This window comes from Panthera pardus, unplaced genomic scaffold (genome assembly GCF_024362965.1).
Source record: "Panthera pardus isolate Hobbes unplaced genomic scaffold, ASM2436296v1 HiC_scaffold_15, whole genome shotgun sequence".
Taxonomy (NCBI): Eukaryota; Metazoa; Chordata; class Mammalia; order Carnivora; family Felidae; genus Panthera; species Panthera pardus.
Genome location: NW_026526710.1, coordinates 45,750,982 through 45,771,034, shown reverse-complemented (window position 1 = coordinate 45,771,034; position 20,053 = coordinate 45,750,982).

Genomic DNA, 20,053 nt, shown 5'->3' with positions numbered 1-20,053 from the left:
ACAAGACTAGTGAAAGGATTTCCAGAACAGATGGTATTTGAGTTGGTTATTTAGAGGATGAATTGAAACCTGCTTTATGGTGAAGGGCAAGGGAAGGATATTTTAGGTTGTAGAAAAACAACTGCAAAAGCTGGATTCAGAACTGGATATTTTTCGTATTCAAAGCCAAGTATGCAATGGCATCTCTGGAATTCTGAGTTTTTATGACTTTCAAAAGAAGAATTTACATGCCATGTCAAATAGTTTTTATCTTATAGTATGATGGTGCCAAACAAGGTTACATGATTAGATTTAGAATGATAATTATGGCACCTTAATCATTGGCTTAATCACCAAGTACACATACGCTAACTTCCGTATGTGTCCCCAGAATCAAGAGAATTCACTCAGACTGATCACAGTACTCACCTCAATAAAAACTGTGTTTTAGAGGTAGTGTCAATTCTTTCTTTAAAGAGGGTTGAGTCCCAAAGTGGTTCAGCAATGAAGATAAACAGTAAATGCCCTGAATATTTAGGCTTAGTGCCCTCTCACACTCCAGGACCTGATTCTCAGCCAGATGACTTGGATTTCTTTCAAACTTTATTCTTCTGAGTCCTATTTTGGAAGATTCTTTCAATGATCAAGTTGTGTCTGAAAATCTCACCAATTCTTTCTTGCATTCTGTAATACTCAGGAGCAGTGCATTTGTTTGTTTGTTTCTGTAAAGGGCCAGACACTAAACATTTTAGGTTTTGTGGGCTAATATGGTTTCTGTCACAACTAGTAAACTGTACCATCATAGTGTAAAAGCAGCCATTGACAATAAGAAAAAGAATGAGCCTGACTGTGTCCCATTAAAACTTTATTTATAGGGGCGCCTGGGTGGCTTAGTCGGTTAAGCGTCCGACTTCGGCTCAGGTCATGATCTCGCGGTCTGTGAGTTCGAGCCCCGCATTGGGCTCTGTGCTGACCGCTCAGAGCCTTGAACCTGTTTCAGATTCTGAGTCTCCCTCTCTCTCTGACCCTCCCCCATTCATGCTCTGTCTCTCTCTGTCTCAAAAATAAATAAACGTTAAAAAAATTAAAAAAAAAACCTTTATTTATAAAAACAAGAAATAAGCTAGATTTGGCCAGAAGCTATAATTTTTGATTGCTGGTCTAGGCCTTCCTTACCTTGAATCTCAAAGCCTGCTTAAACTCAACTGGATTTATTACACTTGATTTCTTGGACTTGATCCCTGTATGTTGATTTCATCCTTGGGACAATTACCTGGCTTCCATTATATTATGCTCACATACAAAAAAATCCTTCTTGTTATTCTTATACCACAGCATCATGGCTAAATTTGGTCCCTAAATTCTGTGCAGTTAATCCTAATTACCATGTGACACTGGGAACAGTTAATATTGTAGGAGCTTTGGAAACTGATTATAGGCCAAGAGAATTAAAGGTGATGGTAATTGACAGATAATAATATTATTTCATACTTATAAATGTCATGTGTCAGTGTCATGTGTCAGACACTGTTTACATATAAAAACTGATTTAATCCTCACAATAATCCTATGCATTACTATCCTCTCTACTTAACAGAAGAAGGAACTGAAACAGATAAGTAACCTGTCCAAGCCCAAACAGCTGGTAAGAGGTGCGGCCAGTACACAAATCCAGGCAGTTCAGCTCCAGAACCAACATTCTTAACCACTACACTCTCCTGAGAGGTGCTGCAGAATGACAGAATTCTGAGGGAACAATCAACATTGAGAAACCAGTTAGATGCCGTGAGAGTGGCAGAAGAAAGTGAGGATAAATTGCAAATCATTTAGGGGCGTCTGGGTGGCTCACTCAATTAAGTGTGCGACTCTTGATCTCGGCTAAGGTCATGATCTCACAGTTTGTGAGTTTGAGCCCCATGTGGGACTCTGCACTCACAGTGTGGAGCCTGCTTGGGATTCTCTCTCTCTCCTCTCTCTCTGCCTTTCCCCCCACCCTTCTCTCTGTCTCAAAAGAAATTAGTAAACTTTAAAAAATTTGTAAATCATTTCACTGGGATATTAGAGAATACAGGAGAATGTTTGCTCACTATGTTAATTTTTTCAATTATTTCGTAAGCACTTTTCTACCAGTTTCAAAGTAGGTTCCTCATAGAAGAAAGTAATTACTTACATTTTCATAGAGGGTTTCTAGCAGGAAATACAGCCTTATAATCATTTTAGTCTATCAGTGCTTCTTAAAACATATGTACATGAGTATCATCTAAGGATCTTATTGATAAGCAGATTGTGACTCAATAAATCAAGGGTAGGGCCTGAAGTTCTGCATTTTTAACAAACTCAGGCTAGCTGGATTCACAGGCATTTCCCTGGGCGCGTACACAAAAGCACTTGATTTAATACTCTGCTGTCAGCATACTAATACTCTTAGTAATTTATGAACAAAAGGCCCTGCATTGCAGTTTTGCTCTGGGCCTCACAATCTGTGTAGCAGCACATCCTGCTCCTACTGATTGCTGCCCCTGCTGGGGCAGACCTGCTGGTCTGTTGACCGCACTATGAGTTGAAAGGTCTAGTATAGAGGTTTGCAAACCATGGTTCACTGGGTGAATTCACCAACAGCTTCTTTTTGCAAATAACATTTTTTTTTTGCAACATAGTCACATGTACTTGTTTATATATTATGCATGGCTGTTTTTGTGCTATACCATGGGTTGCATACCTGTGGCTAATAGAGATGATATGGCCATCAAAACCTAAAATATTTGCTCCCTGGTCCTTCATAAAAAAAGGATATTCCATCAATGCCCTAGTAAACAATATTAGAGCCCATGGGATCAGTAATAGCATGTTAAGCAAATAGTTTCCCAAAACTTAGTAAAGTATTGCCTTACAGTTAGAATTTTGGAACTTTTTTGTTTATTCATCTTTGAGAGAGAGAGAGAGAGAGAACGAGCAGGGAAGGGGCAGAGAGAGACAGAGACACAGAATCTGAAGCAGGCTCTAGGCTCTGAGCTGTCAGCACAGAGCCGGATGCAGAGCTCAAGCTCGGACCATGAGATCATTACCTGAGCCGAAGTCAGATGCTTAACCAACTGAACCCCACAGATGCCCCGGGATTTTTTTTTTAAACAAAGCATTTTTAACATACATTATTCAGTTTCTCTCATGACATCCCTCTGAGGTAGATGTTATACTCTTATTTGAACCTATTGAAAACTGTGGTTCAGACGTCTTAACATACTTGTCCCAGTTCATGTAATGATCATCTTCTAAAGATACTAGAATATTTCCCCTTTTTTCACACCCCATTCACATACTCTATTTCTCTCCAATGGTCTGCTTGGGATTTTTTTTCCCTAAGTAGAGGCTGTAGCTACTTCTGGTCTATCCCACAATGACATCACTTTTATAAGTAATTCAGATGTTATCAAACTTCATTCCTAACAGCCAAGAGGCTCACAAAGATACCTCAGAGGCCACTGAAAATGAGCAGGGTACAGAGGGTGAACAGCATGTCCGTGGTACTTTGCAGATATTGTGTATTAGACCTTTGTGTTACATTTAGTCTGCAGAAGTATTTCCACTTAAAATTGTTTTTTAAACACGGTTTTAACAATTATTATTTCTCTTTGTTTTGTAACTTAAACCATTCTAAATTCCTTGGAAACATCTGCTTTTCTTCCCTTTCTCCTCATCCCTCAAACAATGTAACACAGCACTGTATTATAAATTGGTACACCATTATCCTTAACAAAGTTGATTATCTGTGAATCATGTTGCTCAGCATGACTACATTAAAGCATTATGCAAATCGGGTCTATTATTTCCTCCTTTTTGTATATGAAGGGAGGATTGTTTAGGTAGGAATAATGGTGAAAATTGATTAGACATTATATCCTATTATACCACAACAATAATTAAGACAGTGGTTGAAATTTTCACAGATATATGACAGAAAGGCATATTTAAGAAATAATGTTTAAACTCTCAAAAAAATATGAACATTATATAGCTTTAGCGCTTTTAGCCAGGAATAACAATAGACTAAACAGGACTGTGGGAAAGACCATATCTGGTTTTAGTAAAGACAGTAGAGTCACCTTTCCCCTCTTCTCACACAAAAAAACACATAGCCAAGAGGAAAATGAACTTTCTTAATTAGTATGTTAAGACTATATTGAAAGTAGAGATGGAAGTGTGTCTCTTTACTTCACAGTGTAGGTTTATTAAAGATTATTTAAATAACTAGTTCAATTAATTTTTCAACCAATCTATTGCCTACTAAACTGGCATCCAGCCTGGTACTCTCACCTAGTGTGTGGTACTACTGTTTCCTAAGACTGGATCCTCTTTTATTCTTTTCTCATGAACTACAATCCACAGAAAATTGTAAGCATAAAATCATTATTAACCTCCCAGATTGAAGCGTTCCCTACCAACTACCCAGTCTATTCCCAACGAACAGAAGTGTGTTTGTTTAAAACAGGTTAATTTCAGGGTTGCCTGGGTGGCTCAGTTGGTGAAGTGTCTGACTTCAGCTCAGGTCATGATATCACGACTTGGCTTGTGAGTTTGATCCCTGTGTCAGACTCCGTGCTGACAGCTCAGAGCCTGGAGCCTGCTTCAGATTCTGTCTGTCTGTCTGTCTGTCTCTCTCTCTCTTCGCCCCTCCTTCACTTGCACTCTCTCTCTCTCAAAACAAAAACAAAAACTTAATTTTAAAACAGATATATTTCAAAGACATTTATTGGGTGGGAAGTAGGTCAACGTCAAATGATTTCAAATAAATGAGAATTAAAGCTTAATCCAAACTATAAATTCTAATTTCTGCAATTCCTTTGTATATATATGTGCATGTGAGCATGGTGTCCCTCTATTTGTCTTTTTTTTTTTGAAAAATCTTGGATCTCTAAAAGATCATTTAAAAGAATACCTTTTTTAAAAAAAAGAATACCTAGATTATTTCTTAAATAAGATGTATTCAAAAGTAATAATTTTAAAGAAAAATATCAATAAATGGATTATATTAAAATCAAGTTTCTATTGATTAGATGAGAGTCCAAAAAGCAATTCACAGATTGGTTGATAGGGCTTATTTTTCTGGCAGTGATATAGGGCAATTAGAACTCTCATACCCTGGTTACTCTAAATCGGATAACTCTTCTAGAAAATTCTTTAGAATTAACTATCAAAATTGTAGATATGTACTGATAATAACATCACTAGTTATAAATGCAGCTTCCAGAGACATGCACAAAAGTGTTTATGGCAGCTTTATCTGTAATTGCCAAAATTAGAAACAATCAAAATACCCACTAACCATAGATCAGATCAATAAATTATGGTGTATTTATATAATAAAATTCTATGAGGAAATGAGAATGAATTGTTGCTATATGGAATAATGTGTATGAAACAGTGCTGAGCAAAAACATCAGACACAGATGCACACTTCGTTATTCCATTAGAAAAAGAACAAAGGCATGCAAATTGTACCATAGTCTCAAAGTCAAGATAGTAGATACCTTAAAAAACAAAGTGAGTAGTATTTGTGAGGAGCATGACCATGGCTTTTGAGATGAAGTAATATTCTCTTTCTGGACCTAGTGGTGTTTACTTGGATTTTCATTTTGTAATACTTCATTGAGCTCTATATTTATGGTTTATGCCTTTTATTTTTATATATTGCATGTTAAATTTCTTTTGAAAAGGGGGCAACATTAGAATGACAAAACCTAATCTATACAGTAAAAAAATTTCTTTTCTCATTAATTCATTTCAGAATAATGCAAATCTGTGATAGATGCGATTTTGTCACAGTTCAGCAGAGGTGATCAATTTACTTCAGACTCTAGAAATGTATGAACATCCAACACCGATCTGATTGAGCTAATAATGCTTCAAATAGCTTGCAACCAATTACTAATATAAGATATTTAAAGCAATGATAGAATGGGCTGTTAGTGTCTATAGAATAAATATTCATACTGAAGATGTTATGAATTAAATCATTTAAACTTAAAAGCAGTATATGATATTGCTTGAATTTTCATTCGATATGCATATTTTGAAATGGTTGAAAGGTAAGTTCAACCTTGTTTCTGTTAGAGTATAAGGAAAGATCTTCCTTTTACAGAATTGTGAATGAATTCTGATACCTAGGTAGACGCATTAAAAACTTTAAAAGATAAGCAAAAATGAATATTACTTCTGGCCCTCAAAACTATTTCTAAATACAAAAACTAGGAAAAGGCATAAATATGATACATCAGTACTGGTACTGAAATAGTTCAGAGTTAAATGGTGGCTCCTAAAATATGTTTGTCTCAACATGAGACAACAGGGTATTTCTACTTCCTTTAGAAAGGAAGATGGGGGGGGCACCTGGGTGACTCAGTTGGTTAAGCTCCGACTTCAGCTCAGGTCATGATCTCGTGGTTTATAAGTTCCAGACCCGCATCGGGCTCTGTGCTGATAGCTCGGAGCCTGGAGCCTGGAGCCTGGAGCCTGGAGCCTGGAGCCTGCTTCAGATTCTGTGTCTCCTTCTCTGTCTGCCCCTCCCCCACTTGTGCTGTGTCTCTATCAAAAATAAATAAATGTAAAAAAAAAGTTTTTTTAGAAGAAGATGGGAGCCATGCGAGAAATATGATTAATAAATTCCAAGTAATGTATTTGGCAGTTATTAACAGGTTGTGAATTCAAGAAGTCCAAAGGATTAATTTAAGAAAAAATAATGCAGGAAAAGTAGAGTCAAACCAAAGAACCGTTCGCAAATTGAGAAAATGCATATATTTAACACAAGGTCTAAGTAAACAAGATAATTATTTGTTACTTTGAAGAAATAGTTATATTTTCAGTAGGACAGTCAAGTAGCAAAGGGTCCTATAGGAAGTGATAAAAGGGAATCTAAGCAATTTCTTTTTTTTTTTTAATTTTTTTTTTCAACGTTTTTTATTTATTTTTGGGACAGAGAGAGACAGAGCATGAACGGGGGAGGGGCAGAGAGAGAGGGAGACACAGAATCGGAAACAGGCTCCAGGCTCCGAGCCATCAGCCCAGAGCCTGACGCGGGGCTCGAACTCACGGACTGCGAGATCGTGACCTGGCTGAAGTCGGACGCTTAACCGACTGCGCCACCCAGGCGCCCCTGGAATCTAAGCAATTTCTACAAAAAACTCCATAAGGAGTAATGTCGCAAGAGGCGGATACTAAAGACATGGAGGACGAAGTGGGAAGTCCCAGGCACAGCTCAGAGATGTCAATATCAAAATGGAGATATAATGGATTATAACTTACACTATCATTTGCAGAAAAAAAAATCCTAGTATATTGCCTGATCACCCTGTGTGAATATTATTTTTAGAGTCCCTTATTTTACCTGAGAGGAAAATAAGTACAAACCAGGTGAATTTTCACCATAACCCTCAATTTATGGTTAAGATGTACAGTCAAGCTTAGAGATCTTGTCAGTTGAGAGACAATAAAATGAATTTCTCAACAAGTGAAAGGTTATTTTTCTCATGACCCATTGAAGTACTCAAATAAAGATTGTTTATTTCACATTATGAAATAAAATTAACGTGATTTGAATTTTAGGAATATTAGTTTGCCCCAAATTCCTAGAGTTTCAATCACGTAAGTCCCAAAATAAGAATAACAGACCAATCAGAGTGGGGAGATGGAAATGACTCTCTGAGTGTGTAATATGTGCAAAGAACATATGCTTATTTTAGGTATATGATCTATTTCCCGTAAGTGCTTAGTATTTTAACTGTACCTTACATGCATGCATTCTGAGAACTACAAAGATTAAGAAAATTGCTAGAGGTCAGTTAAGTGTTGGAGCAAAAAGTTGAAAGCACACCTATTTGAGACACTCCTTTTACCTCACATTACTCTGTTCTCCCTCACTAGAACCCAAAGTGTGAACAAACCTGCTGGGCTTTGCCTCATTGACTTTATGTTGGGGGGGTCAAGTAAACAGTCATTTATGAAACACAAAATAGGCTCTCCCTGTATCAGACACTTTTGGAAATTTCTTCTGCTTGCATATGTATTTAGAGTTGAAGGCCTCAGACACAGTACAAATATTTTCAGATGAAATAGTCATCACAGTAATTCCTCGGGCACTAATGCCTTAGGAATCCAGGTCACCTAAGGGAATGGCTGAGAAAAAGACCTAGGGGCCTATTCCATTTATTTCCATTATTTCCTGGAGACAGGTGTTCAGTGAGTACAGTGACAGTTTTCTAAAGTGTAAATATTTCAAGGATATGCACTTTTTTTGAGAGAGAGATAGAGAAGAGCTCAAGCAGGGGAGGGGCAGATGGGGAGAGAGAGAGAGAGAGAAATAGACAGAGAGAGAGAATCTTAGGCAGCTTCCACACCCAGCACAGAACCCGACACAGGGCTTGATCTCACGACTGTGAGATCATGACCTGAGCTGAAATCAAGAATTGGCCGTTTAACCAACTGAGTCATCCAGGTGCCCCAAGGGCATGCACTTCTTAATAATGGCTCTGAAAATAAAAATTTGATAACATATTTTTGAGAAACACTATGATTTGATATCTCAAACCATAGCCCAAACTACTATTACTGAAGGACAGGTTTTGATTTGTTATTATGTGTATTAGTTTAGTTAACAAATATACATTAAGATCCTACTCTATATCAGGCATTTTGGCATGTTCTGAAACCATGTAAGTAAAAATAGTTTTGTCTCTGTAATCTGTACTTAAGAAAATTAAATACGTTAAGGAGAAAGACTATTGTTTGCATTCCAGTTCTACTAGTCTTGCTTCAATTCCTTAAGTGTGCCGTCTCCCTAAAGCCATACTCCCTAATGAATGGCATGTGATAGTCACCCCACTCCCACTCCCCCTCACCCAAGTAATACCTACTGGTCCTTGAAATTCAACCTAAAATATCACCTCCTAAGAGCCAACTATTTTCTGGTCTAGGTCATAGATAGGAATAAGCATTTGTTGATTTCCTGTGTGATTGATTAGAACAACAAATGAAAGCAGCTTGAGAATTCAAAGCTTTTTGATGGAGAAGACTTCAGAATGGGAAATCTCATTGAATCCACTGGGATCAGCATATGTCCATATGTGGATACGTAAGCTCTTTGGTTTGCCGGAAGTTTATCTTAGCAACAGGAAATAGTATCAGTGATTTCTAGCTATATATACCACAGTCATCTTTGCATCTCTTATCAAAATGAAGGTATTCAAGCCTCACCATCAGAAATAATGATTTTAAATCTCACTTCGTTTGTCAGCTCTCCATAAAGCCTTCCTTGACCCCTCCATCTTCTGTCATTGAAGACAAAATCCATGAGCACAGAAATCTTCCAGTTCAGTTCTGTATCCAAGTACTTACAACAATACCCAGAAGACTTCTTCAATAGTTGGTTGAAAAAATGAATACTCCTTTTAATTCCCCACAGTACTTATATCAGTTCATAATAGTCTAAAAATTATTTACAAATTTGTCTTTCTTGTAAGTGTGGGTTTCTCGAGGACACAGACAGCGTGCTTGATTCACTTTCATAGAGTAATTAATCAGAAAAATATGTATGTGCATGATCCATGTTTGTTAAGTACACAGTTCTACTTGCTTATTAGGGAAGCAGAACATGCACAGGATGGATTTGAGGAACTAGAAATTGGAGTCTCAGAGCAATAAAAATATAATTACAATGGTACATGGAAAAAATGATGTGTGCCTGAAATATATTAGCAACAAAAAAGGGGACAAGAGAAGGGAATAGTTTATGGTTCTTTTAGTGTTTGATTGGATATAGATAAGTCAGGGAGAATGCATTAATAAATATTTAAGACAATTTCAATTTTATAACATAGTCAACATGGGTGCTATTAGCCAAAAAAGAAAATGCAAGAGTAAAATCTAGTTTGCAGCAGAAACTAATGACAATAATTGAATTTGAAGTAGAGATGGGATATTCAGGTAATTATATACATGGTCAATTGGAAAAATGGAGTCTAAATGTATTTCTCAGGAAAGCAAACTGAGTTTGATTATATGGTTTCAAGAAATAATAGTTGATGCCACAAAGCAAAGCATAAAGAGTAAGAAGGCTAAGGATAAATTACCAGAAAATACTTGAATAAAGGGAGTGTGGTGGCAGAATAATGCAATATGCAATTTTAAATACTGAGAATTATACAATTAATGCAAGAAATGGAACAGTGAAAAACACTGTAAGAAATTAGTTTCAAGGAAGGAAGAGTTGTCAGCAAAGCCAAAGAAACTAGTTGACTATATTTGACAAGTATATAATTTTGATGACTAAGCCTTAGAAAGCAGAGAGAAAAACTTTAATTCAGTTTAGTCATGTTTTCATTGTTTCAAGGGCCATGTTAGCATCTGTAAACACAAAAGGAAATAAAATACCATTCTTGTCTGGAGGCATTAAGTGTGAGCAAAGCTGGACTATGTAGAAAGTGTGTGGGAAGAATACAGGGAAAGTAATTTGGAGTAATCATTTGAACTTTATCCTCTGAAAGATAGATTTGTAATATCCTGAAAGATATTACACATTTAAGAATGATTGTTTCTGATTTAATTTGTAAAATAAAGCCTGTTTCAAATAAACTTTACAATCTAAGAGTTTGTGTTAAGACAAAATTATCTACACAACACTTTTTCATATTCTTGAGAATTTATAATTCACATAAATATATGGAAACTACTATATGCATAATATTTTTCTATTTTATTGTATATTTTTAAATTATATAATACAATATTATCAACTATAGTCACAATGTTTTACATTAGACTCTCAGAACTTGCTCATCTTGTAACTAAAAGTTTATACCCTTTAACCTTTCCCATTTCTCTCACTCTCTAGACCCTAGCAACCACTTTTCTATTCTCTGTTTCTGGCTTTTTGTTTGTCTTTTTGCTTTTTTTAGACTCCTCATATAAGTAATACCATGCAGTATTGGTCTTTCTCTGTCTGGCTTGCTTCACTTAGTATAATGCCCTCAAAGTTCATGTATATTATCACAATTGGCAGAATTTCTTTTTTCATTGCTGAATAATGTTCCATTATATATCTATACAACATCTTCTATATTATTCATATATTGACAAGTACTAAGGTTGTTTCTATTGTGAATATTGTCACATATATTGACTATTGTGAATAATGCTTCAATGAACACAGGAGTGCATATATCTCTTTAATATCCTGTTTTCATTTCCTGTGAAATATATGGATATATACCCAAAAGTAGGATTGCTGGATCATATGGCAGTTCTATCTTTAATTTTTTTAAAGAAAATCTATACTTCTTTTGTGACTGTACCAATTTATATTCCCACCAACAGTGCATAAAGTTCTTTTTTCTTCACATCCTTGTCAACACTTGCTATCCCTTTCTTTTTTTCTTTCTTTCTTTCTTTCTTTCTTTCTTTCTTTCTTTCTTTCTTATGACATTAGTTTTAACTGATGTGAGATGATATTTCACTGTGGTTTAAATTTATGTTTCCCTGTTGATTAGTAATGTTGAACATTTTTTCTTCCATGTACTTTTTGGCTATTTAGATGTATTGTTTGGAAAAAAATGTCTATTCAATCCCTCTGCCCATTTTTCAATTGGATTTTTGTGGTTTTTTCTTTTGTTATTGAGTTGTATGAACTCTTTATATAATTTGGATAGTAACCCCTTATTAGATATATGACTTGAAAATATTTTCTTTCATTGAGTTGGTTGCTTTTTCACTTTGTTGATAGGTTTTTTGCTGTGCAGGATTTTTTAGTTTGACGCAGTTTTACTAGTTTATTTGTACTTTTGTTGCCTTTGTTTTTCATGTCAAATCCAAAACATTATTGTAGATTATTGTTGCCAAGATTGATGTGTAGAAGCCTACCACCTGTTTTCTTCTAGAAGTTTTATGGTTTCAGATCTTACATTTAAGTCTTTAATTCATTTTGAGTTAATTTTTTTAATGTATGGAGTAAGGTAAAGGTCTCATTTTATTCTTTTTAGTGTGGCTGTCCAGTTTTCCCAACACCATTTATTACAGAGATTATCCCTTCCACATTGTATATTTTTTTGCTTTTTTTTTAATCGTAAATTAAGTGACTATATATATATATGGGTTTATTTCTGGGCTCTCTATTCTGTTTCATCAATCTGCGTGTCTGTTTTTATGCCAATACCATGTTGTTTTGATTATTATAGCTTTGTAATATAGTTTACAGCCAGGAAGTGTGAGGTCTCCAGTTTTGTTCTTTTTCTCAAGTTTATCTTGGTCATTTGGTGTCTTTTCTCTTTGTTATTAAGGATACAAAGCTTAGAATTGTTTGTTCTATTTCTATGAAAGGTACTATTGGAATTTTGATAGAAATTGCATTGAATCTATAGTACTATGGATGTTTTAATAATATTAACTTTTCCAATCAATGAGCATTAAATATTGTTCCATTTGTGTTTCTTCAGTTTTTTTTCATTTGTTACTTATAGTTGTCAATGTATAGATCTTTCACTCTCTTGCTTAAATTTATTCCTAGGTTTTTAATTCTTTTTGATGCAATATTAAATGGGATTACTTTCTTAATTTTTCTTGTTGATAGTTTTTTAGTGTATAGAAATTCAAGAGATTTTTATAATATTGATTTTGTATCCTGAAAGTCAATGAATTTATTTATTAATTCTAACAGGTTTTTCAGTGAAGTCTTTAGGGTTATCTATATACAATAAATGTCATCTGCAAGAAGAAATGACATACAATTTCTTCATTTCCAATTTGGATAACTTTTATTTCTTTCTCTTGCCTAACTTCTATGGCTAGGACTTCCAAACCAGGTTGAAAAAAAAATGGTGCAAGTAGGGACCCTTGTGTTATTCCTAATCTTAGAAGAAACGTTTTCAGTCTTTCAACACTGAGTATGATGTTAGCTGTGGATTTGTCATACATGTCTTTTATTAGGTTGAGATATGATACCTCTATTCCACTTTGTTGAGAGTTTTTATTATGAATGCAAGTTGAACATTGTCAAATGCTTTCTCTGTGTGTATTGAGATGATCATATGATTTTTATCCTTCATTTTGTTAATGTGGTGAATCACATATAATTCATAGATGTTGGACCATTCTTGCATCCCTGAAATAAACCCCATTTGATTATAATTTTTTTGATTATAAGTTTATGATTCACTTAATGTATTGTTGAGTTTAGTTTGTTAACACATCTGTTGAGGATTTTTGCATCTATGTTCATCAGAAATATTGTCCTGTAATTTACTTTTTTTTTTTATTTCCCTTGCCTAATTTTGTTTTCAAGGTAATGTTGGCTTTGTAAAATGAGTTTGGAAGTATTTTCTCCTCCTCTATTTATACAATAATCTATATAATTTTTTAAACATGATTGAGAGTAAATTTCTATATATACAAAGAAACAAAGCTGAACATATATGTCATGGGGTTTTCTAAAGTTAAAAGTTTCATTTCTAAGCAGTATAATATAAATTTTACAAAACTGTGTATTTTGCTTCGTATATGCAAACAGAAAAACATAATTTCTAATTTCATTTCCACAGATGAAAGTAAGTTCTGATACACTTAGAAAGTAAATCATATGTTCTGATTAACTAGAACTTTTATTAGCAAATATGTTACTACAATTGTGGATAATTAAAATAACATTAAAACCACAAAAACAGAAAATAAAAAAACTGACATAATGATGATAACTGTTTATTAGTAACAGAGTTTTCTCATTTCAAGAGAAGAAATACTCAAAGGAAAATACTTAGATATTAACAAATACCTGTGTATATAATATCCTCGAATATAACCAACCTGTTGAAATTTCTAATACTCAAAATATTTTTTTTTTGTAAAATAACTCAACCGACAAGAGATATAGTGCTGTATCTATTACAGCTTAACATCAACACACCTTATGATACAAAATTTTCACTCCTAGGTTTATATTCAGTAGACATGTGTTCTTGTGTTACCAAAAGACTTGTATAAGAATGTTGAGAGCAGTGCTATTCACAATAGCCCAAACCATAGAACAATCCAAATATGTATCAATAGTAGAGAAAAATTATGGCATATTTGCACAATGGAATACCATAAATCAGTGAGAATAAACAAACTGCAACAACACATATGAATGAATCTGAAAAACATTTATTTAAATTTAATTTTTAAAGTTCATTTATTTATTTTGAGAGACAGAATGTATGCATGTGAACAAGTTGGGGAGGGACACAGGGAGAGAGAGAGAGAGAGAAGGAGAGAGAGAATACCAAGCAGGCTCTGCTCAGTGCAGAGCCTGACATGGGGCTTGATCTCACTACGACAAGATCACAACCTGAGCAGATACCAGATGCCTAACTGACTGAGCCACCCAGGCTCCCCTAATTTCATTGTTTTAAGTAATAACAGGATGTAAGGATGTGTGTAGAGAGCTAGATTCTGAATCATCTTGTTGGTTGGGGAGTGGGGGTTTGCTGGCCATTACGAAGTTAGTCACGTTAACTCTTTTTTTTTTGTTTGCTTTGTTTTTTTTAACTGAGGTATAACTGACAAAACATTATATTAGATTCAAGTATACAGTGCAATGATTTGACATTTGTATATATTGCAAATGATTACTATAATAACTCAGTTAACATCCATTGCCATACATAGTTACAAATGTTTTCTTCATTTTGTAATGAGAACTTTCAGGATCTATTCTTCTAGTTACCTTCAATACACAATTGAAATATGTATATTTCATATACATTATTGCATTACTAACTATAGCCACCATATGGTACATTACATCTCCATGACATTAATTTTATAACTGGAAGTTTGCACCAACAAAAACATTTGTTGAGTGAAAGAAGCCAAACACAACAGAGTACATACTGGTTTATTCCATCTATATAAAGTTTACATATAAATAAAAGTAATTTATAGTAATCACTAGTCAGGATATTAATTACTCTTAAGGAAGTGGTGACTGGAGGAAGACACATGGAGGAGCTTCTGGACTACTGGTAATATTCTGTATCTTGATCTGGGTGTTGTTTACAATGTGTTCAGTTTGTGAAAATTCATCAAGCTCTACACTTATGATGTATGCATCTTTATGTAATACTTTAATAAAAAGTTTACATTAACATAATATATTTGGGGAACTGTGGGGAAAAGGTATATTGGTAAGTCCCTTAGGAAGGATCCTATTTCTAAATTATTTTCTACCTCTTTGGCTACACTGTGACTAAATCTTCACCATCAGTGTGGGGTTGGTTGAGTAATCTCAGTAACTGCTGACATACGATTAGGCAATTCATATGCCTAACTTCAGGAAATTTTCCATATTGGTTTATGGGCATAACCATAGTCACTGTCTGTTAATAGGGATGCTTATGGAAGAAGATAAATTTGGGTGTTTTGATGACCACATTTTGAATTCAGATAAAGCTCAATGGATATGTATTCATGGATTCCCCAGAAGCATATAAAAACCAAAAAAAATTTTTTTTACTTTCTCAGGATAAAATAGGCTTGATTTTATTTACTCTTTTCTATTTTCCTCAGCAAAGCATTGTTCTAATAGAACATCAAGTCTAAATTTACTGAGTTAAATTTTGTATGAATTTTCTTCTGTTAGATGACTAGAAAAATGTTTTGCTTAGAAAAAAAGTCCATAAAACTACGTCTGTTGTAAATAAAAAAAAAATCATGTTTTTAAAAATGTGACAGCAAACTATAAACTGAAAAAACAACAGGCTTGCATAGTGGGAGGTGCCATATGGAAAGAATGAGTCAGTCAATCTGTCAACAGACATTTGTTGAGCATCCACTTTGAGTCAACTCATTCTAGCAGTGAGAATACAGTGACAAACAAAACAAATGTGACGCCTGCCCTCATGGGGCTCACAGTAGAGGAAATGCGGCCAGTTAATAAAAAATATTGGTTGTAATGAAGAATCATTCTGAACACAGACGCATCTAAGTATTTTATTTTATTTTTTGTGCACATAAAAGTAAGACATATTTTAACAATTGTGAACATAATATTCAGATCTTTTCTCTTATTATATATCCATGTGTTGGAGTTCTATATTTTTTTTCATTAAGCACAGCCATAAGATTACTTATGATATCCAGATTCATTTTCTTTAAGTAGAGCAGGAACCTCACAACACTCTCAAAGTGGGCTGAATGAAAAATCTGCCTGGCTTTTGATGGTTTTTCTTTAGTCATTCAATTGTCTCTTGCACATCTAATTCAAAAAGAAAAATTTTGGTTTCTTTTCTTTATTAATCCTTTCCAAAACATTTAAACTAATATTCTTAAAAACAACTCTATTTATTTTACACTGATATTTAATGGCCTTATAAACAAATAAATTATTATAATAAAAAATGTACCTGACAGTTCTGGAAAACAATAATAGAGTTCTGGAAAAGAACAATAGACAATACAATTGATTCTTCATAAACAATTCAACTGGCAGACACAGATGTTCATGGACATTTACAAACATTGCCAGTGGGGCGCCTGGGTGGCTCAGTCGGTTAAGCGTCCAACTTTAGCTCAGGTCATGATCTTACAGCTCGTGGGTTCCAGCCCCGCTTCCGGCTCTGTGCTGATAGCACAGCACTTGGAGCCTGCTAGGATTCTGTGTCTCCCTCTCTCTCTCCCCTTCCCCCACTCATGTTCCCTCTCTCCCTTTCTCTCTCAAAAATAAACATTACAAAAAAAAAGAACACTGCCAGTGATGGGGCATCTGGGTGGCTCAGTTGGTTAGGTGTCCGACTCTTGATTTGGGCTCAGGTCATGGCCTCACAGTTTGTTGTGAGTTTGAGCCCAGCATCACACTTTGCGCTGACAGTGCAGAGCCTCCTTCGGATTCTCTCTCTCCCTATCCCTCTTGCACTCTCTCTCAAAATAAACAAATAAACTTTAAAAAAATAAGAGAACATTGCTGGTGAGTGCTGCACATTCAATTAGCACATGTTAGTTAACACATGTTACAAAACAAAACAACAAAAAGAATGAAGTGATCCACCCAGTAAGTTGTTTAAATAGATGTAGGTTAGAAGAACTACTGAAGTTGTTTAATAAGGGAGTCTCCATCCTCGTGTAGCACTTGAACTTTAGAAGTGTGGCTAGTCCAAACTCAAATGCGCTGTGAATGCAAAAAACATACGAGATATTTGGGGTACATTTTTGAACATAAAAATGTAAAATGCCACATTAACTTTTTTACCTATTATATGTTGAAATAATAATATTTTGAATATATTGAATAAAGGAAACATACTTTTGAAATTAATTTTACCTGTTTCTTTTGCTCATTTTAAAGTGACGACTACAGGGGCGCCTGGGTGTCTCAGTTGGTTAAGTGTGTAACTTTGGTTCAGGTCATGGTCTCATGGCACGAGTTCGGAGCCCCACGTCGTTGGGCTCTGTGCTGATAGCTTGGAGCCGGGAGCCTGCTTCAGGTTCTGTGTCTCCCTCTTCTTTCTGCCCCCCCCTACGCTCACACTCTGTCTCTGTCTCTCAAAAATGAATAAATGTTAAAAAAATAAAAAAAATAATAAAGTGACTACTAAAAAATAATAAATTACATGTGGCTCACATTTACGGTTCTCATCATATCCTATATGGTCAGTGTTGTAATGTGTGGGTGTTTATGTCTGTGTGTGTGTGTATAATTGTTTAGACAATTCTAAACAAGCATGTTAAACTAGAACAGTTGAAAAGACTTCAATAAAGGACAGACTTTGAGAAAATGAATAAGGAAAAACGTAATACACTTAGAATAACAACATCAGTTACCGGAAACTCCCCCAACCTCCTGCAGTGTTACAAGAGCACAGTAGTTTCCTGAATCTAGAGAAGTCATCCAGAGGACCTCAGCTAAACTCAGGGTTACTCAGTGAAAAAGGGTTTCAGGAGAATAGATACCCAGACGTCACTCTCCTGTCCTCTGATCTTCCCCTAGTGTTTCCCACTGATGAAGACCAACAGGAAGCCACAGGACAAGAGCACCATTAGGTAAGCCATATGGATCAGATTTGGAGACTACAGAAGATGGTGCAAAGATAGTGAAGGGTAGATCCAAGCAGACAAATGAAATATCTAGCACTCAAATGGATTATGAGCTTATTTCTAACCATAATCTTCTATGTTAGATAGATGTACTTTCAAAGCAATAAAAGATAATCAGAAATGTTATTGCATCTAAATTTGGTGTACACTCAAATGGAAGTTTTTTTTTTTAATCTTTGCAATTTTATTTTATTTTATTTTATCTTATTTTATTTTATTTTATTTTTTTATGAAATTTATTGTCGCATTGGTTTCCATACAACACCCAGTGCTCATCCCAACAGGTGCCCTCCTCAATGCCCATCACCCACTTTCCCCTCCCTCTCACCCCCCACCAACGTTCAGTTTATTCTCAGTTTTTAAGAGTCTCTTATAGTTTGCCTCCCTCCCTCTCTGTAACTTCCGCCCCCCTCCCCCATGGTCTTCTGTTAAGTTTCTCAGGATCCACATATGAGACATATGGTATCTGTCTTTCTCTGCCTGACTTATTTCACTTAGCCTAATGCTCTTCAGTTCCATCCACGTTGCCACAAATGGCCAGATTTCATTCTTTCTCATTGCCAAGTAGTATTCCATTGTATATATAAACCACATCTTCTTTATCCATTCGTCAGTCAATGGACATTTAGGCTCTTTCCATAATTTGGCTATTGTTGAAAGTGCTGCTATAAACATTGGGGTACAAGTGCCCCTATGCATCAGCACTCCTGTATCCCTTGGGTAAATTCCTAGCAGTGCTATTGCTGGGCCATAGGGTAGATCTATTTTTAATTTTTTGAGGAACCTCCACACTGTTTTCCAGAGTGGCTGCACCAGTTTGCATCCCCACCAACAGTGCAAGAGGGTTCCCGTTTCTCCACATCCTCTCAAGCATCTATAGTCTCCCGATTTGTTCATTTTAGCCACTCTGACTGGCGTGAGAAAAATGTCCCCAGCTGAAATTCCGAAGGAACTTTTTTTTTTTTTAAGGTGAGGCAATATATATAGTGTGACAATAGCTTAAAACAATAGGCTGAAAAATAATGTATAAATTTTGGACTCAGATCCACAGCTCAGTAAAATCTCTTTTTTTTTTTTGTATATGTTAAAAGTTAATTTTACAAAGCAACAAAAGTATTGCTCCAACTATATAACAGGATTGTTGTAAGAGTCAATCTTTCACTACTTGAGAAGTATTGAATGAAAAGTAGTGAAATGGAAGAGTCAACATGTCACTACTTAAAAACTAGACAGTACTATAAGATAGATGCCAGTTTGGGGGTAGGGACCCTTAAGATTAGAAAGGATATAGTCTAATACTTTATCTAAACTGTGAAAAGTCCAAAGCTCTCTCCAAGGTTGCTGAATACATACAAGGGTTATGTTCTCATATGCATATCCCCTCTTAGCCCAAACTCTAGACCCAGGTTATGAATTGTCTCATTGACCAACATTAATTTTTTTCTGTATTACATTGTAAAACAAAATATCTTTCCAGTCTTCATTACAAAATAAAATCCCATTTGGAAAGAGATTTTTGAGTAAAATAGGCTTCGCTTTCAAAGTGAGGGATAAATTTAGCTCAACAATTCAAATATAGTGTATTGTTATTATAAATGTAACTTTGGGCATGTCACTAACAGCTATCTATTAATTACTTCATCTATAATAATTAGTTGGCTATAAGAGCTTTATAGTTTTTTTGAGGGTATTACCTAAAAATAACAATATAACAATATAAACATAACAATAACAAGACAACAATATAATAATTAGTTTGGTCAAACATTTTTCTTGTCTGGGGGTTATGTTAGTGTTATGTAACCACAGTAATAAATTTGCTTAATAATTAAATTATATGATGATTATTAAGGAAGTAATTTGAGAATTTGATACAAATTCTATCATAAACTTCAAACTCTTCTGCATATTAAAACCAGACTTTATTTTTCTAAATCTCAAATAGGAATATATTAGTAGTTTCAAACTA